This window comes from Falco rusticolus, chromosome 6 (assembly GCF_015220075.1).
Source record: "Falco rusticolus isolate bFalRus1 chromosome 6, bFalRus1.pri, whole genome shotgun sequence".
In the NCBI taxonomy this organism is placed as follows: domain Eukaryota; kingdom Metazoa; phylum Chordata; class Aves; order Falconiformes; family Falconidae; genus Falco; species Falco rusticolus.
The window spans coordinates 61,087,939-61,105,139 of record NC_051192.1 but is presented as its reverse complement, the minus strand read 5'-3'; the positions used below and the strand labels follow the sequence as shown (position 1 = coordinate 61,105,139).

At 39.9% G+C, this 17,201-nt stretch overlaps 1 long non-coding RNA gene across 1 annotated transcript in view; it reads right to left on the bottom strand.

Moving 5' to 3' along the window:
- Positions 1-5,087: 5,087 nt before the first annotated feature.
- The window catches only part of LOC119150013, a 14,009-nt gene continuing 1,895 nt past the window's right edge, over positions 5,088-17,201 (bottom strand). Inside the window, exons 2-3 of the long non-coding RNA XR_005104915.1 lie at positions 15,957-16,111; positions 5,088-5,435 (exon numbers count right to left, since the gene is read on the bottom strand). This is a non-coding gene — a long non-coding RNA (uncharacterized LOC119150013). The remainder of the gene's footprint in view (positions 5,436-15,956; positions 16,112-17,201) is intronic.

The following is a 17,201-nucleotide window of genomic DNA, read 5'->3' as shown; positions in this document are numbered from 1 at the left end:
TATAGATACATACATGAGAGTGATGGTCTTGTAGAATATAAACACAGAAGCACTCAAAACCCCCAGTGTGTTTAATATGTTTACATTTGTTAAGGAAACACCAGGTACTTGTTTGTAAGGGAAACCTTCATTCGACATATAAGAGGCAATGATTGTACTGATATAAGTACAGTTTCTTTATACATTATTGTAGGAACAGGCTCTTAAACAGCATCTTTTTTCATTTTTTAACAAATCTAGGTTTGTTTTAGGAACAAATTTAAGGTATTGCTAAGTATTACACTTTCACAAGAAGGCATAATTCTGCTTGTCATTAAATCTATAAAGTTGCTGAAAAACCAATTATTATTTAGTAACTTTTGTTCACTTTTTAATCTAGTTTCCTAAGGAATGGGGGCCAAGGTAACCATGATGCACTCACTTGTCCATCAGTCTCACTACCATTCTATCTGCCTTGTTTCACAAATAGGTTTTGGACCTCTTGAAAAATTTCAGAGAAATAGAAATTGCAAAGTTATCATACTGCTAAAAGTATTTTGAAAATATGAAACTGCATAGGACAGATATATGATGTTAGCTGTCCTCAGTGGGAGTAAGGATGCAATGTGAGCTCACTCCTGATTACATATCAGAGCATCCACATAACAAAACAGAAGTGTCCCAACCACTATAATAATATGACTGAGTTATACCTTAGTCAATGCTGGAGAATCTGTTTATCAGTTATAGTATTTCACTGGTGTGGTTTCACTGAGTTGTAGTGAGGGCTGAGCTGGTCCTGCAATTTTAGTGGAATTCAGTTAAAAATTTTACCTCTATTTCCCATTTATTGTCACAAAATATTCCATAATTTTGTAAATATGTTAATTTTAGGTCCATTTTGATTGTCTACAACTTTATCTAGGATACATTTCTGTCCCATGAGTGTGATGAACACTGTTTCAGACATTTGGGGCTCTCCTGCAGCTGCGTGTGCTAGCAAAACCCCAGTTTTTTCAATACTCAGATAGGCTGTCACCCAGCCCTAAGGAAACATAGTCACCACTCCAGCTTTGAGCTCCGTCCAGATGAAAGGTATGGCTGAACTGAAACTTCAGTTATTGTTCTGTGATCACCACAGCTTGTAATATCATTCAGTGCAAACTATATAAAGGGCAATTAAAACATCCTTTACACATAGGTCTTCTAAAATCCATGAGAATATCTATGAAGACATTGTCATGATGTTTGGCTTCTGCTCCTACTGGGAGAGACAACATTTCAGTTTGAAGACAAGTGAGGGCCAGACGGCAGTTGTGTTTTTCCAGATCTTGTCCAATTCACTTCAAAACCCTGAGTATACAGTGAAGTACTTCTGATGCTTAAGATTAAGGATGTCTCACCTTAATTACTAATCAAATTTTACTAGGAAACTTCAAATTATTTCAAGCCAATATTAGAAATACTAAATGTTACAGAAAAGCAAAGATACATTGAGAAGTGGGAAGTTACTCAGGCTTTATAGTGTTGGTACATATTTTACCATTCCTCACTCTGTGCAGCTACTATTTCATGAAAACGAAACATACTTTGCAGTTGAATTGGTTTTTAAGCACAGGAAGTTTGCAGTAGCTGCATGTCTAACACAGAGGTTGAATTCAAGGTGGTCGCTCCTCCGACTCAAATGAAACAAGGTGGTGGCTCCCAGGACAAGAGGAAAGGCAGCAATCCCTTCTTCCCCAGCACTTTGAGTGACCAACCCAATCCTGAAGAATGACAGCCTTGGGAATGACAATGCTTTAAAACCTCTGCCTGTCTTTACATACACTTAAAATACACCTGAAGTAAAACAAACTAGATTTTCTTAAGATTTAACTATTATGCTTGTGTATACATTTTCCATTTAAAATATAATTTAATATATGCAATATAGATGTGGAATACTTTGTCAAGGAGATTGCAGGGGTTATTTTAACTTCTTCCTTACTTTGCAACTCTTCTGTGACAATATTAAACTCAATTTATTTGGCTTCTTCAATAGTTAAGACTTTCAGGAGCATGGCTTTCTTTTAAATGCTACCTGTGCCATGCTAGCCAGGAAAGCCCCTGTCCTTTGATAGGTCATATTCCTGCACGAGAATTCAAGATACAAACAGCCCCAGACCCTGCAGACATGTAAACAGGTCTACCCTTAACATCAATGTGAAGTTACATATGTGAGTAAAATATGTGGATACGGGCCAGGGTAACATCAAGGGACGTTTGCCAGATCCTAATTGAGCAATAAGGCAGGGTGTAGACTCTGATCCCATGCTTTGGTATGTTGCTAAGCAAAGGGCAACAGCTCTGCACTATCACTCAACAAGGTGTGCTGTCATTGCACAATAATTCCATACCGTGTACCAGGATGATTATAGAGTGCTATTTTCAGTGTATAGAAGATATTTTATTTATGTATATTTTATTCTGCTGACATGCAGAGGAAATAGCTGCTTGGTAAATGTCATGTTATAGTAAGTGCATAGTCTATTTTTAGCTAGACAATACCATGAAAGGTGCTGTTGTTTATAGGCCACCATAGGTGTGCATGGTCTTACATACAAAGTCTGAATGGAAGACTTAAAAAAACCCAGTGCCTTGTTCCTGCAATGATTTGTGGACATGCAGAATCCAACCTACACATGACATGGAGGAGAGAAGAGTTCAGTGCCTTGCTGAAAGTATACTGATCCTGAAAGTATAGCTATAGCAAAAAATTCCTAACACATTTTTTTTTTTTTAAGAAAGCCAGGATATATAAAAAGATAACACTGCTCCTTGGAAAAAAAAAACCTCATAGGAAGTAGCATGAAATTGTTTTCAGCTTCACAGCTATCTTGTTTGTTTTGCTAATCCTCACAAAGATTAATAAAGGATGATGAGACAACAGCAAACTGTAAGCACAGGAAGCGACTATTGCCTAAAGCATCTGGATATGATTATGTAAACACAGTGTAATAAGAAAGCTGAGAGATTTAACTTTCGAAATCTCTTTTATTCCCTCCTAAAAAATGCACCCTCTCAGAATATTTACCTTATTCCCCAAGTATCCTGCAAGTTGTTAAAGCACTGCAATTTTCACTGCAAGTTCCTTGCTACCCTAGATTTGATCTTCTATCCAAACTTTTCCCAGCATGTATTCTGGTATCTGACCCTTTAATTTGAGAGAGGTAATTATAATTTGAAGGGGATGTTTTGTATCTAACTGATACTGATACTACTTTCCTTGTACCTGCTGGTAATCAATTAATATTTTGAACATTTATTACATGGTATGTTTTTTTTCTTTTGTCACTGTTTCAGTGTTTCTTTAAGAGCAAGAAGTTGAACATTATTCACAGTAAGCCAGGCTAATCAGCCCCGTTGACAACTGTGCCACTCAGTAAAATTTCCAAGAGATAAACCTTTAAGGATACTGTTCTATCATATATAAATGTTCTTAGCTTTTTTCCTCCCTCTGCAATTCCATTTTGTACAGAGTGCTAGCTGTACCAGTTAATTCTTTTTAGCCCTTTTGTTCCAAGCAAGGACTACAGATTTATTAATGAATCACCTTAAATCTGTATTTTGTATAAAATATATACTTAACTCATTTTGACCTCTTTGTGGTTCTCTCTCCATAGATAATCATTACAGAGCTCATCCACATAAGGCTCCTAGGATATTCTGTGATGCTACTATCTGGCGACGGTTGCAGAGACAACTGATAATGTCTAAATTTGATCCTTTGCTCCCATCATGTGATTTAGGTAAACAGAGGTAATAGGAAGAGTTTTGCATGTCCTAAAGACGACCCACAAACCCCAGCATGCTGAAGGAGGTTGTCCAGAACAAGTTAAGAGGAACCCTTACTCATCCTCATCCTGTGGCATGCAGTCACTGGAGCCAGGGGTACATCTGGCATGTGTGTGTAACTCGGCAAGCCTTACATCTTTCAGGCTTGACTTTAGACAAATTCTTAAACAGCCATAGAAATGGTGCTATTCTTTATGGTTTTTATAGCAATCTAATGGTTTGGAAAGGTTCCATAGGTCAAGACAGTGCCATGCCCAGGTCATACACAGCACAGGCTCATCCTCAGCCTTCTTTTGAAGCCAAGCCACTGGGAAACCCCAAATGCAAGAGGCATGGGGAAAGATGCAGAGGAAGACCAACAGCTCAGTTACTTGGGCACTTCATAAAAGCAAGAGAAATACGCCTGTCATTCTGTCATTTTGTACCCATTTAATAATGTAGAATGACTGCAGAGTCCAGAAGAGAGAAGGAGGTGGACTGGTTACTGTCTGGCACTTTTATAGCATTCCCTGTAATGCACAGAAAATCCTGCTTAGTCTGAGAAGCTCTTGGCAGAACATAGTCATTGCAGAGGCCTTTTCAATGAAGTTGGGTCTCAGCTCTACTAAGCATATGCACAAGGAGAATGGTGGTAGGAGGCTAATGATTTGGTCATGCAGGTTTGTTTCATGGGGCCACAAAAAATATTTCTCAAGTGGCAGAACAAAAACCCCTGACTCTTTTCCTCTAGCTTTTGCTGTTTAAGCACAGGGCTGAAAGACCTTACCAATGGCACACATGAGGCCAAACACAGATTCCATTGTCCTTCCCCTCCCCCATCCCCACCCCCCAACACCATTTTAGCTGAAATGTTTCAAAAGCAAACACATGAAAAGAGGTTGAGACAGATGTCTGGCGAGGGTATTTTCAATTCAGTTGGTTGGAGTCTGATAAGGTTATAAACAACAAAAAATGTTCCTCTTGCCTAACACAGTTAGTCAACCTTAACAACAGACAGTAGACCAGTCAACTACCTTTGCTTGTAATTGTAATAAGGAACTACTGAATGCCAGACTATTACAGTTTTGCCCATAATATTAAGTTATAAGAGATAATTACAGGTATCAAGATGGGCAGCTGTTTCCCTGAAATAATATTGTCCTCTCATTATTTTTCATTTAGATAAGACACCAAAAATGTTAAAAATGAGTAGTCATTCATTACATAAAGCAGCAGCTGAGCGGTAGGTGGAGGAATAGTTGTTTGTTCTTATTCCTAAGCAAACACACATAGAGTTTCATTTTTAAAATTCATTTTATTTTAATGGCAAAAAAGTGATCTCTAATGACAGAGTTTTGACTGGTAAATCTTCTTTGCAGTTTTTCCTGTTTAATCTCTGAAAGTTGATGTAGCTCATTCCAATTGCCCACAGCATCAACTTTATACTCTTGAAAGAACTTGCTCTCTTTTTAGTTTTCCCTTAATGTTTTGAGCCCTTACCAGAAATGGTAATCTTCTGAAGGTGTTGGCAGGAGCCATGAAATTCACCAAAAAAGCTCATGTCTAACCAAGTATCCCATTATCAGGACCACCCAAGAGATCCAGGTTTGTCACAGACACAGTATATTCCTTTTTATGTTTTTCTAGGATTAGAAAGAAAAGAGAATTTGGGGTGTTGGTTAGTCAGGTTAGGAAAAAGTTATGAAGTGCATTCTACCTAAATAACACAGTCTTTTAGCTGTTTTGGAGCAAATACATTCAGGTCCATTTGTTTATTACAGCCAGTCTGTTTATCAGGGTTATTTGATTTCACACCACCAACCTGGTGCCGCATCTCACATATTGCATTGAGGAACTTCCCTTGGTAATTTGTGACCAGCGTTTGCCTAAACTCCCCTCTCTCTGCAGGCAGGCACTGGGTCCTATGTGAGATGGAAACCCCACAGGAGCTGCAAGGTGCTACTGCGCCTCTCTGTTATAAACTTTCCCCCTGACCACAGATTTCTGAGCTGAAGCCTCAATTACTGTGACACACTGCCAGGGATGAGCCATGGAGGTGCATAGCTGTTACTCCACAGTGGGGTGGAAAGGGCAGAGCATTCACCATGAACTGGTCTGGGGATGTCTGCTCTGTCCTGCAGTAAGAGCCCAACAATCAGGTGTGAGTGTCAGCTTCACTCTTTACTTCTCTTTTTTCAGGGAAATGAAAGCCCAGAATGGGGTTGGCTGTGGAAATTCTGAAGCATTGTGATTGTTTCAGCACAGGTTGGGAGTTGCTGCTTTAGCACTTATTGAAAAAACAGTGGTTTGCATCACAAGAGCAGGATGAGACATAATAATACTTGAGCTAAGTCACCGCCACTTCCCAGCACGGTTCAAGGTGATGACTAGTCCCAGAGTAGCTGGCATCCCACTATAGGAAAGATCACTTCTTTCACTGTCTCATACAGTAGTGATTATAATCTGTCAGATCAATCTTTCCTTTCCTGGAGCTGAAATCTCTGTGACTGACAGAAGATCATATTTGGAGGCTCCACAGTTCTGAAATTGGCTTATTCTGGAAATCTGCCAGTGTCACAGCCTGGCAAAGCAGAGGGATCAGAATTACACTTGGCTATTCAGTCAGTGTTGCGAACAGTTTCATCACTGCTGCAGGATGTTGTAAGCTTAAGGGACAGCTCTTTATTTTAGTCTTATGATCATTTCCATTAATTTCCACATTCCTAAAACCTGGAAAAAATATACACTTCTCAAGTCTATTGCACTTTGAAAGCATAAAATTTCTCTGTTCAATATTTCTTTGTCCATCTTAGCTGAGGAAGTCAGGAAAATACGTAATGTGAAAGGCCTGTAAATAGCAGACTGGGGACCCACATTGAAAGATTAGATGACAATGGTTATTCATTCATGCTTTGTAAGACAGAAAGAAAATGACTTTATGTTCATTTCCTCCCCACACCTTCACCCTTTTCTAAAGGTAACAGAAAGGATTCCTATAGTACACAAGTTATTTTAAGCTCTTGAACAACTTACAGATCTAACATCTTTTTCCATGTACATAAATAACCCCACCTGTTGAAGTATCATATAAATGTGATCATTAAAATAGATGTAAGTAAAAAATAGCAGTATACTACATTTCAATCTAAAAATTATTCTAGGAACAAAGCACAGATACGAGACACAGGCTTTTCCTATTTCAAAAAGATAAAAGGGATTCTCCAGTATGAGGTGTTTTTTTCCAGTGTCAAAAGCCTATTATACACTCATCAACATTTTAAAAGTTACTGAAAACTGAAAAAATAGAAATTTTCCTTGGTCAAGCTGTTGAAGTTCACAGACAATGTTATGTCACCACGCACAGTAGGGGTTGCCAAAGTGGTGCCACAGATGCATCAAATTTGTCTCAGTTTCACAAATTCCTCTGTCCTTTTTTTACTGTTGCATCTGAAACAACCACAGTTCGCCAGCAGTTAATGAAGTGATTTCCCTCCATTTTTCAATAGAGATCTGAGACACAAACTGAGAAGGCCCACAGATACTTTGTGATAAAGAAGGCACAAGACACAAGGACGACACAATACCTGCTCCAAACTGTTTCCAGGCTGATCCTAAGTACAATGGAACAGCCATACTTCAGATAAGAAAGAGATCTGAGACCAAACTTCCTGCAAATTTTTCCTAGTGAACTAAAAAGCCACAGTGTGAAGGTAGTTATTTTTAAAGTGGTATTTTGGCTTCTTTGTTTGGTGGTCATATCACATTTTCAGCACCTAGAAATCCTCCGCTTATGACAGTGTCTGAATGAAATGTTGTTACTGACGTAACAATTATCTCCTCACCCTGTAGCTTTCAAGTTATGACTTAATGTTGAGAAAACTGTGGGCTAAGTGAGTGAAATAACTTCAATACCTTCAAAGGATGTGGTTAGAACAGTCTGTAGGGGTGGGAAGAGAGTTTTCCTTTGCAGTTGGTAGAGTGGCAACAACAGAGTGGCTTTTCAATTGCTTCTGTATTGCAGCTTAGGGCTTTTAGCCCCTGTCTGCTGCACCCACACACGATCTGGTGCAGTCACTTAAAAAGCATATAGCAACCTCTCAGCTCAAGGAGTCCTTTCAAAGCAAGCTTCAGTCACCCAAGGGGCCAGCAATCTGCAGAGGCTGCTTTTTCTGTCCCTGAGATAGAGAATCACATTGGCTCTGCTGCACTGGGACCACCCTATGCCCATGGTGGAGAAATAGGATTTGCTTTTCATTAATTCTGTTACTATAAAAAATTCCTGTAGGATATTCTGCAGCTAGAGCACTGAATCATTTCTGAAACTTCCTATTCAAATATTTGTTTTATATGGCAATGGTATTAGTAATGTGCAAGTTTTATGCACTGCTATTTCCTCCCACACCCATTGAAAACTAACAAGAGCCAGCCTGTCAAAATAAGAATGTGAATTATAGATCAGCTATAACATGCTTGAAATAGCCAGTGTTCCAGCCTAGGTGATACCATATAACTCTGCTTTCCCTGTGCTTGTAAAATTGCACAGTCTACAATTCACCAAAGAAACCCTATAAATTAAAACCTGAATTTATCCCATTTCATTGGAGATGCTTAAATCAGGTGCTTAAGGTGAATTTTCTCCTATGATTCTATGCAAAGAGACAGAAAACTTCCTTTTAGCTCACCTAGGATTTAACTTGTCCTTAAGGAGGTCCATTGCTCACTACTGACGGAAGCCAAGGTGACTCAAGGATTTCAACTTAGGTGCCTCAATTACATACATCATTTTCAAGGAAAAGAAAAGGAGCCAAGGCTCTCTCTAAAGCTCCAAAAAGCTTGTAGGAAGGCTGAGCTCTCCCTTTTCGGTTTGGTCCTTTTTCATGGACTGCATTCATATGCTGCCTTGGAGGCTGGCTCTGGCATTACTCTGTGCTGCCAGCTGCTCTCAATACCAAGCACCTAGTATGTATATTGTCCTGTGTTCTATATTCAAAACAATCAGGAAACGGAAGCAAGTAATGTGTCTGCAATGTTTGCTCATGTGGGGTAATAAAAATGAAAGCTGACTCTGAGGAGTGGCGGAGAGGCCTTATGCTACAGAGTGATTTGGTAATAAAATGGCAGAGGAAATCCCAAGTTGATAAATGCAAAGCATATCAGAAAAAGGTAAAATACCCCTAACTCATGACCCACCAACAGGCTCCGATCTGGTCTTAATCACTGAGGGAGCACAGAAATCTTGCAGCCATGAACACAGCCATAATCACAGTCACAATCAGCAGTGGTCAGAAAAGCAAGTCAGTATCAATAACTGGTTATGGAAGGTTATGGAGCAGATCTTCCTGAGTTGCCATCACGCAGCATGTACAGGACAATCCGGTGATCAGGCCCAGCCAGCATGGGTTTATGAAAGGCAGGTCCTGCTTGACTAACGTGATCTTCTGTGACAAGGTGACCCACTTAGTGGTTGAGGGAAAGGATGTGGATGTTGTCAACCTGGATCTTAGTAAAGCCTTTGGCACCATTTCCCACAACATTCTCCTGGACAAACTGGCTGCTCATGGCTTCGATGAGTGTAGTCTATGCTGGGTAAAAAACTGGCCAAAGAGTGGTGGTGGATGGAGTTACATCAGCTGGTGACTGGTCACAAGTGGTGTTCCCCAGGGCTCAGTATTGGGGCCAGTTCTGTTTAATAACTTTATCAATGATCTGGACGAGAGAATCGGATGCACTCTCAGTAAGTTTGCAGATGACACCAAGTTGGGGTGGAGTGTTGATCTACTTGAGGGCAGGAAGGCTCTGCAGAGGGATCCGGATAGGCTGCACTGATGGGCCGAGACCAGCTGTATGAGGTTCAACAAGGACAAGTGTCAGGTCCTCCTGCACTTGGGTCACAACAAGCCTGTGCAATGCTACAGGCTTGGGGAAGAGTGGCTGAAAAGCTGCCTGTCAGAAAAGGGCCTGGAGGTCCTCAACCAGTCACCCCAAGTCCCTGAGGTCTCTCTTGAGTGCCCTCAGACTTCTTGTTGTGTGGACTTCATCACTGCCCACTTGGAAGACCAGTAATGGATAGTGAACAGAGGGCCGTGCCAGACAAGGTTGCTGTCTGGTAACATCCCTTACCCAGCCCCCAGGGAGGCAGCAGCCTTCCCTGTGGGTTGGGTATGGTCAGCATAGCAGACCTTCCATTCCTCTCAGAGTGGAGTCACTGGTGACAATCCCCTTTCTTTTCTTCGTAGCAAAGTTGGTCATGATGCATGGGGTTGAACAACTTTCCCCAGGCAACTTCTCCACCTGGATGGGCTTTTGTCCACATCATCATTTTCCTGGCCTCCAGGTTCCAGAGCTGCATACCTATTGTATAGGGGCACCTGGGAAGGTGAAGTAGGCTGGGGGTGATTCACCTGCTGCCCTGACCAGGGACCTGTTTGGTCTCTTCTCCCAAGTAAGAAGCAATAGGACAGGAGAAAATGGCCTCAAGTTGCACCAGGGGAGGTTTAGTTTGGATACTAGGAAAAATTTCTTCCCTGAAAGGGTTGACCAACATTAGACCAGGCTGCCCACGGAGGTAGTTGAGTCACCATCCCTGGAGGTATTTAAAAGACGTATAGATGTGGCACTTAGGGACATGGTTTAGTGGTAGAAATGGCAGTGCTATGTTAATGGTTGGACTTGATAATCTTAAAGGTCTTTTCCAACCTGAGCAATTCTATGATTCTAACTATCAGAAAGAAATATGAAATAAACCAGAAGCCAACAATGTGTCACTATAAATCCATACTGCTTCTGTACACTGAATATTGAGTGGGATTCTAGTTTCCCATCCCAAAGGGTATAGTAGAAGCAGAAATGGGAGAGTGAAATGAGATCTTTATAAAAGGAATTATTAAATAGACTGAGATTCTTCAGCTGGGAAAAGAGATGGGATATAATACAGGGTCTATAAAATCATGAATGGCAGGGAGAAAGTAAGTACAGAATTACTGCTTGCTGTCTCCTCTAACACAGTAACGAGGGGGTATCAAATGAAATTAAGAGGCTTGAATGACACAAGTTCAAACAAAGAGTTACTTTTTCACATCTATAATTAAGTTATGGAATGCCTGGCCACAGGATGCTGCGGTTGCTAAGAGCACATGAGGGCTCAAAAGTGAATCAGAAGAATTCACTAAAGAAAAATCCGCTGATGGATATCAGAAAGGCACTGCTGCTGGTTCAGTGAGCAAATGGGCTCCAAACCACTGGCAGAGGGGCCTGAGAGACTTCTGTGAGGGTGTGTCATTATATGCTTGCACTGTTCTTGTCCTCTCCCATGGACATTTGCTGTTGCCCTGAGTCAGAGAGAAGATAGGGTGCTCGATGGGCCACTGCTCTGACTTTGTATGGTCATGGTTATGTTTTTAGTGTACCTACAGAACTCCTATGCTTGAAGGTGAGAAAAGATCATTCCAGTAAAATCATATATCTTTCTGTCTGGTTGATGTCATCACTTAAGCAAATGGAGGGTAAAAAAATGCTCTTGGAAATCCAAACAGGAAGCACTTTGCAAAGAGGCACAGGCTGGTGCCTGCAGAGCTGCTGGTATTCATGCTCCATGGGACCTGAAAGAGACCTTTGCTACCTGCAGCCTGAGCACAGATGCATAAGGACAATTAAATGATCCGATTCTTTTTTTTTTTTTTTTTTTTTTTACCTTCTCCAGATTATGGCAGATCTGATGCTTATCATTTGAAAGCTAGGACACACCTGCACAGTAGCAGCACAGTGCTGAGCCAGAATCATGACAGACAGTATCTCTCCCTGGCTAATAAGTTCTGACAAAACCAAGGCCAGCACTCAAGGAAAACTCTCTGGTTTTAGTGCTTTCACGGAGTTCAGTGCCAGCAGTGTGGTTACACTGACAGTATAGCATGAACCAAGGCTTTGTTCCAAATAACCCAGAACTGGCTCATCTAACCAGCCTTACCTCTGGGTGTAGAGTGACCTTCCCGATTAGCCTTTTAAAAGCCTTTCACTATATATGGCACTTTCAGTCTTAGCAAGATAAATCTGAAGGGAGAGCAAAGGGATGTCTCATGATGCAAGTACTAAAGCATTCTTGGATTTTCAAGAAAAAATACACAAAACAACTTCCTGACTAAAAAAGAGCTGTATCTGGCATGGGAAACTTCTACATTAGACCTTATCCTGACAGGGAAATATTAATCACAAAAGTTAGTTTGCTTAGGTGGAATTGATAATGACTTGTGTTCTGTGTGCTTTTAAAGTGCATTTTACATGTTTTACATGTAAGCAGGATAAAGTCCTAAACAGTAAGATTTATAACCATTGCCTTAAAAGATCTTGTTCCACAAAGCTGAAAAAAAATTAAGAGATGTATCAGCCAGCCTGGAGGAGAAAATTTAAACCAACAAAAATATGAATAATAATTTACAGCAACTCAGAAAAAAATTGTTAGATCTTCAAGAAGCCACAATTAAGAAAGATGTGCACACCAGCTGAAACCAACATTCTTCTGAGGAGGGACTGGATGATAGTTAATATTTTGCCATTACTTCTGCAGACAAAATAGGGCAACCAGGTAATTATAGGCCTGTCAGTTTGAAGTCTATTCCAGGCAGAGTGATGGAGCTGCTGATAGGAAAGTCAATTAATAAAGTATTAAAACAGTGCAATTTAATTAATGGCAATCAACACAGATTAATGGAAGAAAGATCTTATCAAATTAATGTGCTATTTTTATAAGATTACAAATTTGGTGAATAAAAGCAATTGTGGTAACATTGTATACTTTGACTTTGGATGCATTTGCCATACAGTATTCATTGCCATACAAGAGATTCTTACAGAAATCAGAAATAACAGGATGAACACACCTGGCCAACCAACTTGTTCTAAAGCTGGCTAGCACTAGATCTGACAGCCTAATGTAACATGGGGCTATCAGAGAGTCAGTTCTTCAGGGACTGCTTATCAGCCTTGTGTTTACTAATAATGCATTCGGCAATGTGGGAGAAAGCAGTGTCTTCGCTAATAATATTTTTGAATGAACACAAATTTGGAAATGGGCAGAAATGGGCAATGCCTTTTTGGCATTGCTTAAGGAGCAGATGCAAAAGAAATAACAGGTGTTTCACATGTAACCCAACATAAAGGACCTATTTAAGAAGAAACATCTCAGGCTTTACTCATTTAAGAAGAGATCTCCTGTGGGAATCTGAGATTGGAAAATGAACTGGGGGTCCTGGCAGCCAACCAGCTGAACCTCAGAGCCCTCTGAAATCATGTGGCTGAAAGGGCCAGTGCAATCTTTTTCTATGTGCAAAGGATAGCATCGAAGGGGGGTAAGAAGGTTGTATTACTTCTGCATTTGGCATTGGTAAAAGCTGTTGGAATAATGCTGATCATGATGTCAGCAGCTCCAGAAGGATGCTGGCAAATTGGAGGTAGTTCAGAGAAAAACCACAAGAGTATGAATGGAAAAAGAAAAAGCTGTAAAATGGAGTGACTCCACAGGGTAAGTCTATTTAGATTTAGTGTATCAAAGTAAAAGCTAAGGAATAACGTGATTATGCTTTGTAAGTGCTTTCATGTGGAATAGACACTGTCCATTAGGGCAGTTTTGTTCTGTTAGAAAAATATACAAGGAAATCCATGGAAAGCTGAAGGTGCATATTTTCTGTTAGATTAAGGATAGGCAACTACTGCAACCATTTACTATTCATTATGATACAGCTGGGTGTCTTTTCTGTCTAATCCTCTTTAAGTCCTGCTCTTGTTCAACAGGAAGGAATCAGCTCAAGTCGAGGTAAGCTAATGACCCATGTTGAAGAGTCAGAAATGGTGTTAAGATGGTTTACATCATTAACGTCTGTGAATGCAACTGTGTAAATTATATACACAAACATTTTTTTAAGTAAATAAAGTTATTTCTAAGTGAAGAATGCAATCCAAATTTAGCTAAAGGCAGTTTTTTGTGTAATCAAAAGGTGCTTTGTGAATGATGGGGGTGGTGGTTCTTTCTAGCTCTGCTTTGGGAATCTGCTCATTTTTCAGTGTTACCTAAAAAGATGGCAACACAAGATTGCAAGGAGGTTTTGGAGAACAGCTTCTAGAAGCACATCCAGTTGTTGTGTTTCCATCTCACATTCATCTCCACCAGCATCATGCTGATGGGTGCAACTAAGGCAGCAAAACCTGCCTAAGAGGGATCTGGTTCAGGTTATGTACTTGTATGGAATATAACTTCCAAGGGAATTTATTCCTAAAGTGAAAAGTGTATGTTATACCTCCCTAAAAGAATAGAGACCTTAATGGCAAGTGGCTTCAATCCCAAAAAGTTAGGAATAACCACTCGTAATATTTCATAGCTTCTCTTGCATACAAAGGTTTTCCTGGAATGTGCAAACACAGCACATCTCTTCCTGATCTCCTGATCTTACACCCATGGGTGTGCTTTACTCACCTAGTTCATTACAAAAGAAATAAACCCACCCTTTTCCTTCTCTTAGCAATACTAGTACAACTTAAAATACAGGAAATATAAAAGGCATGCCACTTACATCTGATCAGTGAGGGAGTGCTCTTCCTCAGGTAATTTCATACAGCTAAAAGAGGGGGCTGTTCAGAAAAGAATTCTACCACATAAGATTGATTTCAATTAGTGAGGGATAACATTGATATGGATATACATAATGCAACCACTTTTTAGCTTCTGGGAATGGTGCCATCTGTGAATAATGAGAGCTAGTGGTAACAGAAAATGTAAGGTCTGACTAGGGTAGCTAACAGCCCACAGTCTTGACAGTCTGATTTGGAGGGCAGTGTTGTGATTTAGAAGGTCAATTTGCTTTTGCTTATGCTACCTGAGACCCATCAGCAACGCATCCAATGTACAGATGGAGATCTCTAAACTACCAGGAATGGCTAGGCTGGGAACATACCATAGTCATAGCCACAGCCTAAAATGTGGATATGTAATACTATCACTTTGGAAAAATTTACTACGTTACTGGGATTCAGAACCAGAGATGAAGATCCCTGATTCTTGACCCAAAGACTGCTTTGTCTCCTAGGCAGAACACTCTTCCATACACAGAGATTTGTCCTGCAGACAGCTAAGATACTTCCTAGGTCCCAGATGAATAAACATATGAAGGCAAAGCTCACAACACTTCAGTTAACAGCTTTTTTTCTTTACAATTTCTGTACAATATAACAAGAAGACTTTTGCAGAAATGTTGGACCTGCTTCTTTCTACCCTGTTTAACTGGCTTCTGTATGTAAATCACTTTGTGGAGGGCTGGGGGTGTTGGGTTTTTTTGGGGTTTTTTTGTTTTTGTTTGTTTTTTTGTTGGGTTTTTTATTTTGGTTTTTTTTGTTGTTGTTTTTTATTTATTGCAGTATAGTCAGTTGTAAATCTTGCAATGAGTTATTGAATAATACTTTTTTTTTTACTTTATTTTTTTGGTGTGTGTTGTTGTTTGAGTGAAGAATTAAGCCTAAGGCTTGATTCTGACTATAGATATGGTACATAGGTATTTATCCTTACATACTTTGTTGTATCCTTATTACACATGCATTTAATCACCACATATGCAGTTCATGCAAATGGGTACGTTTCCTGTCAAGTTACCTCTTGAAAGCAGCTCAGTTAATAAAAAAAAGGACTTACAGACCAAAAGCCAAAATCACATCTCTTTTTAAAGACATGTCTCCACGTCTTTGAATTGCCCTTTTTGATGTATGGAGAAAACACTTGCCCTTTAGCATCCCATGATTTATCATTTTGCTTAGCCTTCCTTATTAACATACTAAAGTTCTAGTGTAAATGATTACAAAAAAACTATTAAAAAATAGAAAAACATATCCAAGTTGTCATGGGAATTCAGCCTTGACAACTGGTGGAATGGTACTTGCAAGCATATTTTGAGCGAGCTACTTGGATTAATTTTGCTGGAACAAGACTGTCGTCTCAATATGACAGTTCTCAACACCTAATAGTTGTTTAATGTTCCCAGTAGGCTCAGCCCTGCGCTTTGTAAATCAGCAAAAAATAAAATGAAGTTCTTTATTTTACTACTTCAAAAATTATTATCCTTTTTGTTCTAGCTTGTGTTTGTATGCCGATAATATATTTTCTGTAAAGGGACAAAGAGCAGACTGACCTGGAAAAGGAAGTCTTTCTTATGTAGAGCTGTCTTTGATCACTCGCAAGACTTGTGCTCTGATCTACGCTCATTGACATCAATAGAAGAAAGACTGCTATTGGCTTGGAGGGGGGGGTTGGCTCCTGTCCACGCAGAGTCCATATTCACAAAAGCTGAAAGATAAAACATACCGAAATTCAGAGTTACAGAAAAGATGCTTTTCTTTGCACAAGGTTAGATTTATAACACACTATTCACTTTATATTTTTCCTTACTCTCTGACACAGGAAACTCCAATTTCTACATCCTATTGTTGCTGTTTACTGGCAGATAAACCCTAGACAGAGAAAAGGGGAGAGTTTTGTGGGTACTTTCTATAGCATGAAAATAGAAGGCCTCCTTCATAGACTCTCCTGGGACACTGAAGAATAGGAAAAAGGAAAATAAGGCTCCAGGGAAACTGCCCCCCCTACCCCACCCCCAGCTGCATTTCCTGCAGGAAGAGCCATTCCAGAGAGGGAACTCAGCACTATAGTAATGAACACAGTAATCAAAGTGGATAATTGCAGAGTCTGTTTAAAAGATAAAGAAACTTCTAATGGGATTGTCTCTCTTAGTGACAGTTTCCAGACAAGGTAAATCAGCACAATGAAGTCCAGAGATGAAAACTCAGTCAGTGAACAGTCCTAAAAGGAATCCTCCCCAGCTCAGTTGGGGGAAGGAAGGCAACCTTTATTCTGACTTGTATTGGTGTCTTCAGGAAGGTCATGGGAGATGATGATAGTTTTGTTGTATGCCATTCTGCTGGCTGTTTCTTTGGTACCAATGATTCAGTAACTGGTTTATATTACATATTCAAAAACATTATCTCATTCAATTGAATGAGAAAATATAATGAAACAATATTTGCACTACCAACACAGTTCATTTCAAACAAGAGTCTCCAAATACTGTGAACATGACATTTAGGCTTGGATCAGCCAGTGGCATCCCTTTAGCTCACACATTCTGGGCCAACGTTTTTCAAGTCAGGCATCTCTTTCTCATTTTGTTAATGCCTCCTACATAAGTACCACAACTATGCAAAGCAGGCAGCAGTCAGAAAAAACTTCATTGCCGACTTGATCTTCAGACTTTGATCTGACTTGTAGGATCTGATTCCTGTTCACATCTCATGTGTTATATGTTGAACTTGCTTTACAATTTCAGCTGACCAATGGAGACTTGGGTCAATAAAAACAGGCACAGGATTATGTACACCTA